Source organism: Cydia fagiglandana, chromosome 26 (genome assembly GCF_963556715.1).
Source record: "Cydia fagiglandana chromosome 26, ilCydFagi1.1, whole genome shotgun sequence".
Taxonomy (NCBI): domain Eukaryota; kingdom Metazoa; phylum Arthropoda; class Insecta; order Lepidoptera; family Tortricidae; genus Cydia; species Cydia fagiglandana.
Genome location: NC_085957.1, coordinates 3,137,224 through 3,155,862, shown reverse-complemented (window position 1 = coordinate 3,155,862; position 18,639 = coordinate 3,137,224). Strand labels below are relative to the sequence as shown.

Here is an 18,639-nt window from a genome sequence, read left to right as displayed (position 1 = left end):
CGGCTTTGTGATCCCGGGGGACTTAAGATAGTCTGCTACCGAAAGGTTGTCTGGAAGAGATCGCTTCTTAGCGATAAGACCGCCTGTTGTTACCTAGCCTTTAATGTACATTTAATTTTCTGTGTATTTTTAACTGTATGGTGCACAATAAAGAATATTTATTATTATTATGGTCTTACTAAAAACTATTGTTACTGATACAATTTTTTTTAATAAATATCGACATCGGAAATCGGCCTCTGAATATCATATACAGTCGGAAAAACTATTAGCTTAGCACCTCTGGATACATATTTGTACATACCTGTACAAACCTGTAGATTTCATTGTGTATTGTTTCTGCATTATAAAGTTAAAAGTTTAGGGCGGAGCTGCTCAGAAAGATGAAAATAACATAAAGATAAGATAAAGATAACGATAGTTCAAGTACTCAAGTACTTAGGCATATTACAATAAATAAATAAATATTATAGGACATTTTTACACAAATTGACTAAGCTCCACGGTAAGCTCAAGAAGGCCTGTGTTGTGGGTACTCAGACAACGATATATATAATATATAAATACTTAAATACATAGAAAACAACCATGATTCAGGAATAAATATCTGTATCATCATACAAATAAATGCCCTTACTAGGATTCGAACCCGGGACCATCGGCTTCATAGGCAGGATCACTACCCACTAGGCCAGGCTGGTCGTCAACAACAATGCGCTTATGAACGTCAAATAAAGCTACACCCGGTGTAGCTGGCCTAGTGGGTAGTGATCCTGCCTATGAAGCCGATGGTCCCGGGTTCGAGTACACCGGCTCTACACCTCTACACCTCTACACCTCTGCCTCGAGAAGATTTAAAATACAGAATTGTGCTCTTGATTAATAACAGACACCGGCCTTTTTGGCTTAGCACTTCAGAATAATTTCCACAAAAACCATGAACCATGGTAAACCTACGCCGAGGCGCCAAAACGAAAACAAAATGGTGGATTGTAAAAAGCAAATGGCCGCTTTGCAATTGTAATGTTTTAGAGGCCGGCAGGGTTCCGCGAGGTTTTATTTATTCGTATTTAGAAATTGGGGTTTAACCGTTTAATTTGAACAATATTTAGAGAAGTTGAATACGGGGCTGGGTGATTTTTTTTTTGAAAAGAGAACAGTCAATAGCAGTAAGTAAGAGGGCGAGATGTGCAAAATGATCTGAATACTTCATCATCGTCATAATTTAAAAGCATGGCTCCTGTCGGTGAATAATATTATAATCAATACACCTTATAAAACATAGTCACCTACCGCGTGTGTCTGTATGTTCGCGATAAACACAAAAACTACTGAATGGATTTTCATGCAATTTTCACATATCAAGTATAGAGTGATTCTTGAGGAAGGTTTAAGTGTATAATTTGTCAACCCGTGCGAAGCCAGGGCGGGTCGCTAGTACTTATTCTGTGTGACTCTTAACAGTTATATTATATCTTCTAAATAATTTCTGAAGGAACACAGTATTAACCGGTTATAACTTTAAAACAACCGGCTGACATTGTTACAAATTTCCTTAGAGCATCAATAACTGGAGTCGCCTTTAAGAGCTTACCCCTCTGCCGAAAAACTTGCACAATTGTGCAAACTTTTGTATGGACTGATTTGACATGGCTATTACGTACGAATCATGTACAAATAACAATACATTTGACGTCCCCTCCCCCGCAAAAATCAGCAGATTGTTTCGTACAGAAAATGACAGCTATGACGTCTCTAGTTACTAAATGCTCTGAGCAAATTTCTCTTGACAACTGCCCTTCACAAATCGTGTTGACAGAACCCTCTCTCTCATCTCGTTTCGCACTTGGCCCATTTTTAAGAGCCCGATGTTTAGAGCCGAAAAGTTGAGGACTTTAAACTCGGGATAAGTGACACTTCGGCCTGAGGACTGCATAAAACGTTTTGTGAGTGTTTTATGCGAAATAACCTTTGCATGCGACTTTTTAAGGGCCCACAGATTGCCGGACGATATCAGCCGTTCAGTTGTTCGGAGCTGTCAAATGTTGCGTTTAACTGACAGGCCGATAGACTCGGACCAAGAAAAGTCTGCAGCGGATTTAATAGCCCACGCAGTTCAAGTGTTATTCTATACTTACGTCATAATTTCATAGAAGTAAAATAACACTTTCACTACGTGGGCTATCAAATCCGCTACAGACTTTTCTTGGTCTGACTCTGTCGGCCGGCGGACTGGTAATCAGTGGGCCCATTTACATTAGTACAACCTTACCCTTGATAACATATTTTGAAATTAATTTATTTCGATTTAAATCGAATTGAACACTTCGACATTTCAGTTCAAAATGAGGCCAAAGTTGTTTGTTTTGCCACTGTAATAAAAAGAAGAGGAGTTGACTAATTTTCAAGTAACAGGGTAGCAATTTACTAAGCCTTTTCGAGTCTTACCTACATCCCAAAATACTAGTGGTCCGAAATAGGTCCATAAATAAATAAATATTATAGGACATTTTTACACAAATTGACTAAGCTCTACGGTAAGCTCAAGAACGCTTGTGTTGTGGGTACTCAGACAACGATATATATAATATATAAATACTTAAATACATAGAAAACAACCATGACTCAGGAACAAATATCTGTATCATAATACAAATAAATGCCCTTACCAGGATTCGAACCCGGGACCATCGGCTTCATAGGCAGGGTCACCCACTAGGCCAGACCGGATAAATATTTGTTAAATCAGTCGTATTAAAAACCTAATTTTGTACAAGTCTGTAAAAAACCGGGCAAGTGCGAGTCGAACTCGCACACGAAGGGTTCCGTACCATAATGCAAAAAAAAAAACAAAAAAAAACAGTCACCCATCCAAGTACTGACCACTCCCGACGTTGCTTAACTTTGGTCAAAAATCACGTTTGTTGTATGGGAGCCCCATTTAAATCTTTATTTTATTCTGTTTTTAGTATTTGTTGTTATAGCGGCAACAGAAATACATCATCTGTGAAAATTTCAACTGTCTAGCTATCACGGTTCGTGAGATACAGCCTGGTGACAGACGGACGGACGGACGGACAGCGAAGTCTTAGTAATAGGGTCCCGTTTTAACCTTTGGGTACGGAACCCTAAAAATCGTGCCACAATCACAATAATCGCCCCAGTCGCACCTCCTTTATTCGAGCGGGCAAATAAATTAGCCGGATAATTAATTTGATGGCCCCGGGGAGTCGTGATTAATTATTAATTAGGTGAGGTGTGCCTCAACGACGAGTTTGACAAATGGCAATATTTTACTGTTTATTTGTTTAGTAGTCAGACGAAATATACGAAATAGACGACCGGTCTGGCCTAGTGGGTAGTGACCCTGCCTGCGAAGCCGATGGTCCTGGGTTCGAATCCCAGTAAGGGCATTTATTTGTGTGATGAACACTAATATTTGTTCCTGAGTCATGGGTGTTTTCTATGTATATAAGTATGTATTTATCTATATAAGTATGTATATCGTCGCCTAGCACCCATAGTACAAGCTTTGCTTAGTTTGGGGCTAGGTTGATCTGTGTAAGATGTCCACTAATATTTATTTATTTATTTATTTATATCAAAGAAAAGTAATGAAAGAGTGGTAACTCAATACATCAGTTTTCTTACCACAACGCGAGTTATTTCGCACGAGTTTAAAAACACGAATACTATTTAATGAGATAAAGAAAAAAAGTGTCCCCAGTTTTTCACACAAATTTTGGATGTCCGTTTTGTAACGGTCCATACAAAATGTATAAAAAAATGCGTTAGAAAACTGTAATATTTTTGGGACGCATTTTTTTTCTTAGGGGCCCACTGATTAACAGTCCGCCGGACGGTATCGGCCTGTCAGTTAGAACAAAATTTTGACAATTCCGAACAACTGACCGTCCGGCGGACTGTTAGTCAGTGGGCCCCAGATCGATAGTCTTCGTGGTTTTGAGTAGGAATAACGCAAAAGTTGATGGATTTTCGAAAAAAGTAAATGGTACAATTTTAAGTGAAAATGCCCAAATGCGGTCCAGAATACACGTTTAAAATCTGCCGGGTTATTCTAGCCCACGGTGTACATATATTTATAGACAAGGCTCTATATACCTACATTCTTATTGGAAATCGGATTCCCTGCAGGATCGTAGGTTAGTATCCTATTGACTACGCCATTTAACCCTTTACCTACGGGCTATTTAATCGCTCCGTCACCGCCCAATACGGGCATGTTTTGGCGAGAGTCAGCGGTTAGGCATTATTTCACTTACTTGTAACTCTTGAAGTATTACAGCTACACACTTGAAACTTCACACCCACAATAAGTATAATGTGTTTCATCAATAAATAATCACTTGGAGTAATAATATTCACTAATTTTTCTGCTATCAAGCAATATACCAGTCACTAAGAAATAGAAGATTTTTAAGTTACTACTCGCGGATCTCACAAGTTTACGTTTAAGAACATTAGTTTATAATATACTTAACACAAATAAACACTTAAATAACGATAATTATGAAATTAATGCATAAAAATCAATCACAAAAAACGTTGCACAAAAACAATTTGCCGCTTATGGAAAATAGTGATGTGCGTCAATCGACACATTTGTCGATATGTCGATAACCTAGTAAATGTAAAACTGAAATTTAACAAGTTAGGATTGTGGTGAAATTATTATTAGGTACAATAGTACCTAATAATGATTTCATAACATGTTAAATTCCAATATTTGAACCAAAAACGGTAAAAAACACTAAAAATAACACTCCAAACACTCCCACGCCGTACTCTCATATCGACAACAAGTTGATGAAATTTGAAAACAACACTATTGTCCGCCATATTGTCCAGTTCAGTTGCCAGCAAAAAAGCGGTAATTTTAAAATTATGTTTATGTCAGAGCCATCTACCGAAATATTTTGATATTTTTTTCTTTGTATCTATACTAATCACAGTGCATAATGTGACCGCTATTACCAATCCACAAGGTCTCGTTTTGTTTAAAAAAAAATGTTGAACTCGACCATTACTTCGATCAACTATAGTTGACACCCGTACTGCAGCGGTGTTGCCTTACTGGCAACTCTGGTTGACACCCGTAGGTAAAGGGTTAAAGTATTGGGAAATACTCAATGAAACCATACCTCTTTCGCTTCCTTCACTTTCATAACATTCCTCATAGGTACACGCTCACCGGTTTAGGGTGCTCTTGACCTGGCCTTTCTTCAGGATTTCCGCGATCTGATTATGTGATTAAAGTCTGATTTATTATTTTCTTGGATGCCGCTACATCTTGAGATCTTTCAATGAAAACGAGTGTTGTAAATATTTTTGTGATGAATTGTCTTTTGGAAAGAAACGCCACAGGGAGTATTTTTTTCTACTCATAATAAATAAGTATAAGAGTTTTCCTCAATGTATCCTTATTTTTTCTCATTTTATGTTTACAAATTATCACCAATAAAGGAGGACTCACGCTAGACCGGGCCGGCGGGGCCGAGCCGGAGCTTTCGATTTCTATATTTCTATGAAAAGCACCACGTGGTCACCGATCAGCCGTCATAGAAAATTACGTATCGGGCGCCTTGACCCGGGCGCGGCCTGGAGCCCGTTTCTCAAAAGATTGTAACTAACACTACTTTGACGACCGGTCTGGTCTAGTGGGTAGTGACACTGCCTATGAAGCCGATGGTCCCGGGTTCGAATCCTGGTAAGGGCATTTATTTGTATGATGATACAGATATTTGTTTCTGAGTCATGGTTGTTTTCTATGTATTTAAATATTTATATATATTATATATATCGTTGTCTGAGTACCCACAACACAAGCTTTCTTGAGCTTACCGTGGGGCTTAGTCAATTTATGTAAAAAATGTCCTATAATATTTATTTATTTACTACTCTAGCGAATGTCACTTTTTGATACCTTTTGTTAGAAAGGTACTTCCACTTTTGTATTACAAGCTTTTGATAAACAGGGCACTGGTCTATATAGCGTGAGTCTTCACAAAATAAAAATAAAATTGAGTAAACAGGTACAATTATATTTTTAATGAAGAAGCTGCCACGATAACAAATATCTGATTTATTATTCCCGCGGCACTCTCCGGAATACTAAATAGAGGAAATTGTAAAAGTACACAATAATGCAGGAAATTTTATTCAAATCCGAATTGCTTTAGAAATTTATTGTTTCTTGTCTTTTTGTCCTAATTATAACTGTTTTGTTTATTACACACTTTTATTTAGCTTCACTGCGCATATACCTACGAGTATATATCTCTTTATATACAGTGTGGAAAGATAAGTCGGGCCCTGGAGGAAAACTACCTTAAATCCTTAAGCTGGCTCATTTTACTTAAAGGAGACATTCCTTTATTTTTAAAAAGAAACATAACTGCATTCAAAGATTTTCTAAAACTCGCTTGCCTCGCCCGGGACTCAAACCAACTAAAAATTCCAAAAAATAGAAATTCGCAATTTTATTCTACAAGTCGATACAGTTAATGTTAATGATAACATTTCTCCAAGAAACATTAGGTCTTACACTCGTCTGTCGTACAAAATATCCATAAGATCTAATATTTTTTAGACAAGCCAAATTTAAGAAAAAATACTTTGAATACAGTTTTGTTTCTTTTTAAAAATAAAGGAATGTCTCCTTTAAGTAAAATGAGCCAGCTTAAGGATTTAAGGTAGTTTCCCTCTAGGGCCCGACTTATCTTTCCACACTGTATGGTGCTTCAAATTGTGTAACTTAAATTTGAACCACTTGCGGGTGTCTGATTGAGCTGAAATTTCGCATACTTCCATATTTCCGATGTCAATGCAATAATATGCTAACATGGAGCTGATCTGATAGTGCAGTCGGAAGGTAGCCAAAGGAACTCTTCGATGGAAAAACATAAACACACTGTGTTTAGGCTCATTTGAAAGGTTTCGAGAAGTACTTGATAGACATGCAAAAGAGAGAAAGTGCAGTCAGCAATAAAAGTGTGTAACAAAAAATATTTTTGACAGTTACTTGTTATTTCTTGCTGTTTTATAACATTGGTAAGCGATGTTAGCCTAGCGGTATATCGTGCGACTTAAGACACGAAAATATTTCAAAAAGATGACTAAACAATTAGTTAGAATCCTTAACACAGGAAGGTTAATACTGTCCGACTGACAAGTCAAATCAACTTTTATTTTCCAATTATCAAAACAATTAGTCTCGGAATTTATATGAAACATAAATGTGACATCACGGTCAAGTTACCCAGACTTTATAGCATTTTCCCATTTGTTAAATAAAAATTGTTGTCTAAAATATATTTATTATTTCGTGATTTATTTTGTGTTTGTTGTTCAATTATTTATGGTCTGTCAACATTCATATTTATTGATTTTTCTTTCCCTAAAATCACTATCATTATCAAGGGCACCAAATTTTGATAGGTATTTTTAATTTTTATATTAGGTTATTTTACTTACTGGTGACGTATCTTTTTTAGTGGGGTGTATATACATGCCTACGGACTCAAATGATAATATGCCGTTGTACACAGAGTGTTTAGGTGCGCTTTCTTCGACTATTGCAGATAATAATGATGTGCAAGCGGTGTTTATACTAGGGGATTATAACGCTCACGTTAATGAGCCATTCTATAATGAGATGATGGAGTTCTGCTCTGAGCAAAAATGGATATGTGCGGACATAGATAAATTGGGCGTGGGCTCTGATACGTATACATACGTTAGTGACATACATGGGTGTAGGAGATGGTTGGACCATTGTATTGTGACGAAATGTGCTTGGAATACTATAAGCAACGTTACGGTTATGTACGATGTTTTTTGGTCCGATCATTTCCCTATGCTCATTGAATGTAATATTAATGTATTGGAACCTGTAATTAATATTTGTGATAAATATGTAAATAGTGGTGTAATATGGGGTGTAAGGCAGATAGATCAAATTGATGAATATAATAGGATATGTAATAGTAAATTGAAGGACATTGACCTTCCTGACTCGCTTAGGGTTTGTTGTGACGGGATGTGTGATAACCGAAATCACTGTAAAGTTATCGATGACATGTATATCAAGGTCATTAACACCTTATCTAACGCTGCGAAGGTGACAGCTAAATGTGGTAAGCGAGCCAGGGGTCGCTGTCTAGCAGGATGGAATAAATATGTTGCAGGAGCTCACAAGGAGGCCCGGCTTCAATTCAAGTTGTGGGAGTTAGCTGGTAAACCACGTCAGGGTAGGGTCTTTGATCTTATGCATCATTCTAGGAAAATATTCAAATCTAGACTTAAGTGGTGTCAAAGCAGGCAGGAGCAGATCCTTATGGACAAACTAGCTACCTCCCACAAAAATAAAAAGTTCAAGGATTTTTGGAATGGGACTAAGAAAATGAACGTGAGGCCGGGCTTGCCGGTGAGTGTGGAGGGTAAGTCGGACTGTGGGGAGATTGCTGACATATTTAGAGAGCACTTCAATGTCAAATCGCTGCTTGATGTAAATTCTGTCTCCCAGCAAAAAGCTAATGAGAGGGCCGTCGGGGCCGGGCGTTTTATCCATTTTACCTCTAAACAAATTAATTCGGTCATCAGTAATATGCAGAGGGGTAAGTCGCCTGGCCATGATGGCCTTAGTATAGAGCACTTTAAATATGCAGGAGTGCACCTACCTCGAGTACTGTCTTTGTTTCTCAATTTATGCATTGGTCACTCGTACCTTCCGGCTGAGCTCATGAGGACGATTGTTGTACCAGTGGTTAAAAATAAAACGGGTGACCTATCTGACAAGGCGAACTATCGGCCTATCTCGCTCGCCACCACTACAGCTAAGATACTTGACCGTGTGCTTGACAATGTGCTAGACAAATACCTAAATATACACGACGGCCAATTTGGCTTTAGAGCGGGGCTGTCCACAGATAGTGCAATTCTATGTCTTAAGCACACGGTCAGGTATTATACAGATAGGAAAACCCCCGTGTATGCATGTTTCCTCGATTTGTCCAAGGCATTTGATCGAGTCAATTATGATCTGCTTTGGCAAAAACTAAGTGAGACAGGTATACCGACGGAGTGTGTGGGACTGTTTAGGCACTGGTACAGCAATCAGTTAAACCAGGTCAGGTGGGCGAGCAGTTTATCCAGTGAGTATAGGCTTGAATGTGGCGTAAGACAGGGTGGTATCACTTCACCGAAGCTCTTCAACCTATACATCAACGAGCTGATAGTCGGGCTGAGTGGCATGCATGCTGGGTGCTATGTGGGGGGCACTTGTGTCAACAGCCTAAGTTATGCCGATGACATGGTGCTACTGAGCCCGTCTGTCGGTGCGCTGGAGCAGCTGCTTGCCCACTGCGAAGCCTACGCCTTGACCCATGGGCTAGAGTACAACACTAAAAAGAGTGAGGTGATGGTATTTAAGGCGGGTAAAATTAAGCCATACTATGTACCACCTATTATGTTGAACTCTAGCCCATTACAAGTCGTGGACAAGGTTAAATACCTGGGACACGTCCTCACGAGCGACCTAAGGGATGATTTAGATTTAGAAAGGGAGCGCAGGGCGTTGGCGGTTCGGAGTAATATGATAACCCGCAGGTTTGCTCGTTGCTCACGTGATGTAAAAATCACGCTATTTAAATCGTACTGTCAATCCTTGTACACGAGCAGCCTGTGGGTCCGGTACACGAAACGAGCCTACAACGCCTTGCGCGTACAGTATAACAATGCTTTTAGAATGCTGATGGGACTGCCTAGCAGGTGCTCTGCATCGGGCATGTTTGTGGCTGCTCACACGGATGGTTTTCAGACTGTATTACGTAAAAATATAGTCTCATTACTAAGTCGTGTGAGGTGTAGTCCCAACAGCATTCTAAAAGAAATTGCTGATAGGTATGATTGTCCGATGCTAAAGCATTGGACCGAATTGATAAAAGGTGTAGCCCAGTTTGTAGTATAGGTGCCTGCTATGCTGTAGTAGTAGTGTAGGCAGGTATCTATATTATAAATTAGCCAAACATAGATGTTTAATTAAAATGTAAAAAATACTAACACTAGTTTCTAAGATATTTGCCTGTATGTATTACCAACACTCTATGGATACTTTTGTTTGTCCGAAATAAAGAAATTTATTATTATTATTATTTTATTTATTTATTTATCGTCTTAGGTTAGGTATTTTTATAATATGAATATAAAAGTAAAATATAAAAACACTTACAAAACAATAAAAATACATATAAACACATTATAAAAAACCTAACCTAGGGTGCCGCCAGCAGCGGGGCAAGGCCCAAGCTACCGGTGGTCAGGGCTGCAGAGAGAGGAACCGACGTACTATCCGCGCCGTGTCCAAGATCACCGCCTTCTGCATCTGTCCCTTGATCCAACCACCTAGCGAGAGTCTCTCGAGATGTTGGTCGAGACTCTTCGCTATTAAACCGTTCACTGAAACGACTATCGGGACAATGATCGTCGAATCAACATCCCACATGGCGGTTATCTCGTGAGCCAAGTCTAGGTACTTACTGGACTTGTCCTTCTCGGCCTTCACGAGATTCTCATCATGGGGGATGGTGATGTCAACGAGCATGGCCCGACGTTGCGATCGATCTATTATCACAATATCAGGCTTATTGGCTACAATAGTCCTGTCAGTGATGATAGATCGATCCCAATAGAGCGTGGCACGACCATTCTCGAGAACAGGCGCAGGTGAGTACTTGTAGTACGGTACTTCGCAGTATTATTATTATTTATTGGTATTTCTTTATTGTTCTCTCCAATTGGAGGAAGTTTTGTTTTCATATCCGCGGGCTTTTGGCCAAACGAATATAGAAATGTATTTTCGACTCTATTGTTCTAGAGCTAGAAATTTTCGAACTATTCTACATGTGTTCATAATGGCAGCTTTTTGTAGGATTATGTACGTGAGTGGGTGAATATCAAGAGTCTTGAGGCTGGAATGCAAAGTGCGGGGGATAACACCTGTGGATGAAACGATGATCGGAATAGTTTTAACTGTGTTCACTCGCCATTGGGTTTTAATCTCTATAGACAGGTCTGTATATTTACTGATCTTTTCGGTGTGTGTAGAAGAGAGGTTGTGGGTGTTAGGTATAGCAACGTCGATCAGATATACAATTTTTGCGGTTTTGTCATGAAGGGTAATATCAGGCCTGTTGTAGTGGATAGTTCTGTCTGTAATTATAGTTCTGTCCCAGTAAAGTTTGTAGTCGGGTGACTCTAGTACAGTCTGCGGAGAGTATTTGTAGTAGGCAGTCCTGTTGTCAATAAGGTGGAGTTTAAATGCGAGGTATTGGTGTATGATGGCTGCAACTTGGTCGTGTCGATGCTTGTAGTCAGTCTGGGTTATGGATCGGCATGCTCCTGTAATATGTTGAATTGTCTCTGAGGCTGCGTGACAGCGTCGGCATAAGTCTGTGGTTAGATTGCGATCGCGGATAATATGTTTTCGGTAGTTTTTGGTGTCTATAATTTGGTCTTGGATGGCTATCATAAACCCTTCCGTTTCTGGGAACAACTCACCTCTCTTGAGCCACATATTGGACGCCAGCCTGTCGACGTTGGGGTTGGTGAGATCCAGTCGGTGTCTACCGTGAAGTGCCTTCTGCACCCACGCTTGTTGTTTCTGCAGTGGCTCCGTAGTTACCTCATTTTTTTGTGTTGTACGGTCGTTTAGATTCAGCGGGGTGAATTTTTTGTCGTTCGTAACGATGGCCTGGTGCATTGAAGAGCGAGAGGATTGGTCGTGAAAGAACTTTCTAAGTGATCTTACCTGTTTGTTGTGAAGGTTTTTGATATCTATCAAGCCCCTTCCACCATCAGCTCTCGGTAAAGTCATCCTCTGGGTGCAGCTTCGTGGATGGTGCTTGCGGTATTTCGTCATTAACGTGTTAATGCTCCTTTGGAGATTACAGAGATCTGTTTGGGACCATTGTATAATACCAAAAGAATATGTAAGTATGGGAATTGCATACGTATTAATTGCTTTTATTGTGTTTCTTGCGTTAAGGTGTGTATTAAGGATTTTATGAAGCCTTGCTGTAAACTTGTGTTTGAGTGTTCTTTTAGTTGTTTTGTGATGAATTTGCCGTGTCTGTTGGTAGCCTAGGTATTTATAGCCGACTTCATCATCAACTGGGTCGATTCGATCGCCGCAATTTAGGGTGTAACTATTGTGTTCTAATTGACCATTTCGAATTGACTGAATTTTGCACTTGTCGATACCAAATTCCATGCAAATGTCTGAAGAAAACGATTGTGTGATGTCTGCAAGTTTGTGAATATCAGTTAGGCTACTACTATAAAGCTTAATATCGTCCATATACATTAAGTGGGATATTGTGTGCGAGGTATTTCCGTATTTAAGTTTGAATCCAGTTCGGCTATTGTTTAATAGGTTAGAAAGCGGGTTAAGTGCAAGGCAGAACCAAAGCGGACTAAGGGAATCTCCTTGAAAAATGCCTCTGCGAATAGTAATAGGTTCAGTTTCTATGTTTGACGTTTTGTTGAAAAGTTTAATAACAGTTGACCAGTGTAACATCGTGTTTTGTAAAAATTGAATTATAGTGTCATGGATCTTGTAGTGTCTAAGGATATAAATAAGCCAGGTGTGTGGTACAGAGTCAAATGCTTTTTTATAGTCAATGTACATTGTGTAGATGTTTCGTCTATTACAGAGTGCTTGTTTGCTAATAACTGCGTCTATTATAAGTTGTTCCTTACAACCTTGGCTGTTCTGGCGGCACCCTTTCTGCTGTTCAGCTACTATGTTGTGAAGGTCAATATGCCTGTATATAAGTCTACTAATACATGATGTAATGATTTTGTAAATATTTTGTAGGCAGGTAATAGGCCTGTATTTAGCAGGGTTCTCTGTGTCAGTCTTGTCCTTCAGTAACATGTATGTTGTTCCTTGCGCGATATATTGTGGTAGAGATTTAGGGTCCTGAATGAATCGGTTAATGTGTTTTAGCAAAATTGGATGTAAATAAGTAAATTTCTTTATCCAGTAATTGTGAATTTTATCAGAACCAGTTGCTTTCCAGTTGTGCGTTTTCCCTATAACTGATTGCAGTAGATCTAGACTTATCTGTTCAAAGGTCATCTCGGGTAAAGCAGCTAGTGATTCATATTCAGTCTCGATCCAGTTACAACGCCGGTGTTCCACCGGTTTAGACCATATCTCAGACCAAAAATGATGTAATTCTTCCGCAGTGGGTGATTTAGGGTTTTGTTCCGATTCTCGGTTATTGTTTTGTGGTTCCTGTAATGTCCTATAAAAAACTTTTTCATTATTTGTAAATTGCTTTTATTTTATAAAACCATAAACATAATTAAAAACAAACTTAGAATAAAATTAACCTAAAATTATAAAACTACCTAAAAAAACTAAAACTAATACCTAAAAAAATATATATAACATAATGTGGGTGATCTAGCCGAATATGTATATATTAGGCTAGATCACCCAGGTCCGAACCCTGTGGAAGGGTTCCCATAAGGCTGGCTGCGTTCCCCCTTTGGATGGCTATGCCGATCCGTTGGGCGAGGAACGAGCCAGCCCTACGGTCCCCGGTGACCTCAAATATTTTTTTGGAAAGTTGCCGAACTAGTTTATGGGCCCCTGGGCACCACGGTCCCAGAGTTTCGGCTGCAAATGCCGCAAATATATGCCGGTCAGTGAGAGCTATATATTTGCGGCATTTTGCTGCCTCAGCAGCTGCGGCCGCCGCGCCCGCTCTCAATGATGTTGAACCGAGGTGAGACGGTGCCAGGGTGTCCACACACGTTGCGTCCCAAATAAGGGCCCGTCCCACACTCCAGGGCACAAGGGTCATTCCGTCGGGCCTCTTGCCATCGTCGCGCGCGAGGCCAGGTGGTTCGAGAATGGCTGGGACGTTGGCGCTGACGAAGGCCCGACGGAGGATGTCGTTAAGGCAGGCATGGCGTGATAGGCGGCCGGCACTTTTAGAACACGATAAACCGTGGTGTCCAAGGCTGTCCACAAAAGTTCCGCAGGGGCAGCGATGGGGTGAGACAATGTTGGATCCTAGGCGAAGACCGACAGCCAGCCTGAGGGTATTATTGTCGAGTAATGTTCCAAAGTTGGAGGAGGGGAGAGCATGTAACCAGGAGCCGGATTCTCTTTCCGAAACAGCCAGGATGCGTGCTTTTTCCTGGCTGGTGGAGCAAGAGTTTAGGATGTGGGAATGTACTTGTGTGCAGATAGGTTGATCCCAGATTCTCTGAACTGATTTATCTATGGGTAGGTCTCTTCCAGGGCAGGCTATTTTCCAGGCGTCTTCTGCCTCAGACAAGTACGCTACCTCGAAACCACGGAGTGATGGCGTAAGGATTTTGCCTACGAGGGTGAGCGTACTATGTACTGAGGACAGAAATGCTGGTAAGCCGACACCTGAAATTTGACGGATACCGAGTCCTCCGAATCTAATTGGTAGGGTGGCATGGAGGAATTGGCGATCGTTAATTTTGACATTTTAAATTGCTTATTTTGCGTTTTGCGAAGGGTTGTCTTTTTATATCTGCGGAGTCTACTAGTGAGAGCGCTGAGCTTTTGTTTGAGGGTATCGAGGAAATGACTAAGTTGTGTGTTTTCGTTTTCATGTCGCGAATGAAGTTGATATTGTCGCTTTATGTTATTTATGTGTCTTGTAAGTCGCGGACTTGAGTTTCCATTAATGAATTCGGTGAGTCTTCCAATCTTAGCTCTTAAATCGTCTATTCTGTCCTGTAATCTCTTTTGCCAAGTGGGGAGGTGATGACTATATTGACGTGTGTCATGTGTATCTCTAATTTTAGAACCGTTTTGCGTGGCGGCCACGAACGCAGCACAATAAAGGGTTGTTTGGGTGGTATCAAAGTCAGAATTGTCGGGTAGGTATCTTGGAAGTAACACGGAATTAATAAAATGTACAATAGAGGCAAGTTTTTTAGATGGTGTTTGTTTTGGTATACAGGGTCTTTCAGTGGGGTTAGAGCTGTCAAACCGTTCTTTAGCAGCTAAAAACGCTTGGTCTATGTCGTCTTGCATTGTTTGCGGGATACAGTGTAGTCTATCGTTTTCAGTGGTATTTGAATTATCAAGTTGAGTCTCATGGTGACCTATGCTATGATTTTCGGATGCAAGAGTCTCTTCAAGTGTGTCAGTCTGTAGAGTATCAGTCAAAATGTTGGCAAAATGTGAACCTGTGTTTAGAATCCTGTTGTCATCTAATGTCAGTTCACTCGAAATATCATGTCTAAGCTCTTGTAGTCTCTCTTCGGTGATATATTTATTATTGACAATAACTCGTCGTTGGTCTGCTATTCGCTGTTCGGATACATGTGACAATTGAGGGTGTTTTGCAATAACTGCCTGATATAGTGGTTTCCTGTATGCTGTAGTATTAGTTTCTAAGTTTGTTATTCTATAGTACTCTCTCATTATTGATTCATTAATTTCATTCGACCAGCTCATTCTTTGGCTACTATTTTGCGTTATTGTCTGCTGTGTTTCATGGTAAGGTGAAGAATAATCTTTCAGATCATTTTCGGCTAATTTCCTAACTTCTGCTATATCAGCATCTGATAATAGTTTATTTCCTACTATGGCCCTCCGTTGGTCCCCTAGTCGTTGTCTGCTAACTTTGAAAGTCGGAAATTTTCGGCTGAATTCATCATGTAGTTGTGGTAAATATTTTTTAGTTTCAGTTCCAAGTGCAGTAATTCTAAAGTATGTGCGCAAGATAAAGATGTTCATTTCTCGAGACCATTTCTTGCGCACATTTTGACGAGCCGTGGCGGGTGCAGGTTGGTTGGCAGAACTTGCCTCCTGCACAACGTCCTCGGTCGTATTAGGTAAGTCAAAAGGTGACGTACTCGCTGACGTATTCTCGGAACCTGTATGAATTAAATAAGAGGCTGGTGATGACGGGACTGAAGAGAACAGAGAAGATGGCGACGGAGGAATGAAGGAACACAACGAAGTGGGTGATGATTCACGGCTTGGGGGATTTTCGGCTGTAGTATATTCTTCGATGGAAGCCCGCCTGCTCAGCTTCGCATCGCCGCTGGATCGCATGCTGTGGCACCCAGCAGCGGCTCCAGGTGCGCCCCGACGATCGCCCTCGGGAAGCGGCCCGACTGCGGCTGTAACAGATTCTTCGATGGGAGCCCGCCTGCTCAACTCCGCATCGCCGTTGGATCGCATGCTGTGGCATCCAGCAACGGCTCCAGATGCGCCCCGACGATTGCCCTCGGGAAGCGGCCCTGAACGTAAACATCTCGAACGTAACTTCATTATTCTATAGGAAGAAGAAGATCAAAGAAAAAGGAAGGAAGAAGAAGAAAAGATAGGAAAGTTGGGATCTTAGTTTGGGAAGGGTAAGCCTAGTTGACATTGGCAAATACATTGTATCTCCCTAATTGGGGTGCGGTCTAGATGTTTCGACTATCAAATGGTATCACCAACCCGTAAGCCCACCCACCACGCCAAGGTGATCCCTTTGGGGGGTTATTATTATTATTATTATTTGTTTCTCCATTTTGGAATTCACGGGCCTACAAATCCCGGTCTTTTGATAGGCTTGCGTGGGGATATAGATCCAACACGTAGAGGCCCCTTGGAGAGTTTTATTGTCATGTAGAACGCCTGCTGGAACCCGTTCACAGGCGCAACAATAAACACCCATGAACCGGTCGCAGCAGGCATTGGGACTATTGTAGAAAAAGTTAATAGTATACCGGTCTATGGATTGAAGTTTGGATGGACAATGAGACTGGGCTATTGTAGAGAAGTCCGGACACCTACCATAACAATGCTAAAGCATGTTATCGAAGCAGGTGGTGACTTGCCGCTGACTAGATGGGCCCCTGAAACTGCCGTCGCGAAGACGACCAGGAGCAACATGGTATTACCAATTATTGTTAATTAAATATTGTGTATGAAATATAGTTAATTCTAAAATACGATAATTTAGTACTCCTGTTTGTCTTCTTAATTTTTAATTCATGATCTGTTATAGGTTTAAATTAATTAATTTATCATCACAATATTAAATTTATAAAAGCTTATTTTGTTGATTTATAACACGTGAAAGTCGTAACTTTATTCTGTAAAAATGTTCGTTAAATTTTCATTCCACGGGCATTTGAAAAGTTTCGGATGTTCTAATTCTGATTGGAAAACTTCTATATTTTTTTATTATATTAAAAAAATATTTCACCTAATCAACTTTTTGTGTGTCATGGGACTTGAAAAAAAGCTGTTTTATCCACCTATGAGTACCGTAAAACGGGGTGAGTAGGTTTCGCGGGGAGAGTTGGGTTATGAATGGGGAGAGAAGGTTTGAGAGGGAGGTGAGAAGGGATTTTAAGGCTACTGCTACAAAAACTCAGCTCCGGTTTCGTCTTAACCCGCTCACCCGTTCCGTGCGTACCGCGCCAGCTAGCGGACGCCCTTATTATTCGTGCTTATAACACTGAGGTATTATGTGCTTATAACATAGAGGTATAATAATATAGAGATGACACGGGGGCCAAATAACCGAACGAGATGCACTTATGGAACTTTCAGTAGGAGTAGCAGAGAAAGCGGTATTATAGCTTGTCCTTGTCACAGTCTCACTTTTTGTTTGTTCCCCACCAAAAATTTAGTATAGTTTATGATGGGCAACAAATAAGCCGACCGATTTACGTAGATTGTTTTTGGCATGTTGTCATCAGGAATGTTAAAACGTGTTAAATATTAAAAAACAATATTAAATTGTCGATTTGCGTATTTTTTGTCCCTCACGGAGGCACGCGTATAGCTCATCTATGTAATACTAGGTCTATGCCTTATAATAATACAGTTGTTTTCAAAGTATAATTATAACAAGTAATGTTTTCATTAACCCCGTCTACAGCCATGTTAAGACCCCGAACTTATAACTAGCATGTTTTGCATCCAGAATGTATAACATCTTGTAAATTTGTGCACAAATCCGGCACGGAGCACATAAACATGAGTTTTGCATAATTCGCCAAGTTTTCGAGTTGCCGTAAGTTTGGTAGTGATGTGTTGCGGGAAATATTGCCAAATGGTCAGTGAAAATACTGCCATTACAGATGGTCATACGTCATAACCCAGAGGTTTGACGTAAGAAAGTTTAGATCAAACCAAACAAAAAGTGTTTTCTCCTTAGGAAAAATAGAGGCAAAATAGGCTAGTGATAGGCTAAAGTGACAAATCATTTTGCATGACGAAATTCTTATGGAAAAAACAGGGTTGATTTCGTTATATCTGACCATTGGTATTGATGTAACGCTCACTGATCACAGCCGGGAAGCAACTTTCTTTTTATTGAAAATTTTACAGAAAATATACAATATTTAGCCTATATTATACCTTATTATTATATTATACCTTATTATATTATACCTTAATTTAATGTTTTGCCAAACTGTGAACAAGGTTAACTGGAAGAGATCCCCCAAAGGGATAAGTTCGCCTTTGTACTTCCTGCTAATTGTATGTTATTTTTAATATGTCTTTTTGTACAATAAAGAGTTTACTACTACTACTACTACTACTGTGAGACAGTT

At 40.1% G+C, this 18,639-nt stretch overlaps 1 protein-coding gene across 1 annotated transcript in view; it reads left to right on the top strand.

The window, feature by feature from the left end:
• Positions 1 to 18,639, top strand: part of LOC134677586 (limbic system-associated membrane protein-like) — a 322,342-nt gene that overhangs the window by 105,767 nt on the left and 197,936 nt on the right. The gene's annotated exons all lie outside the window — the stretch shown is intronic.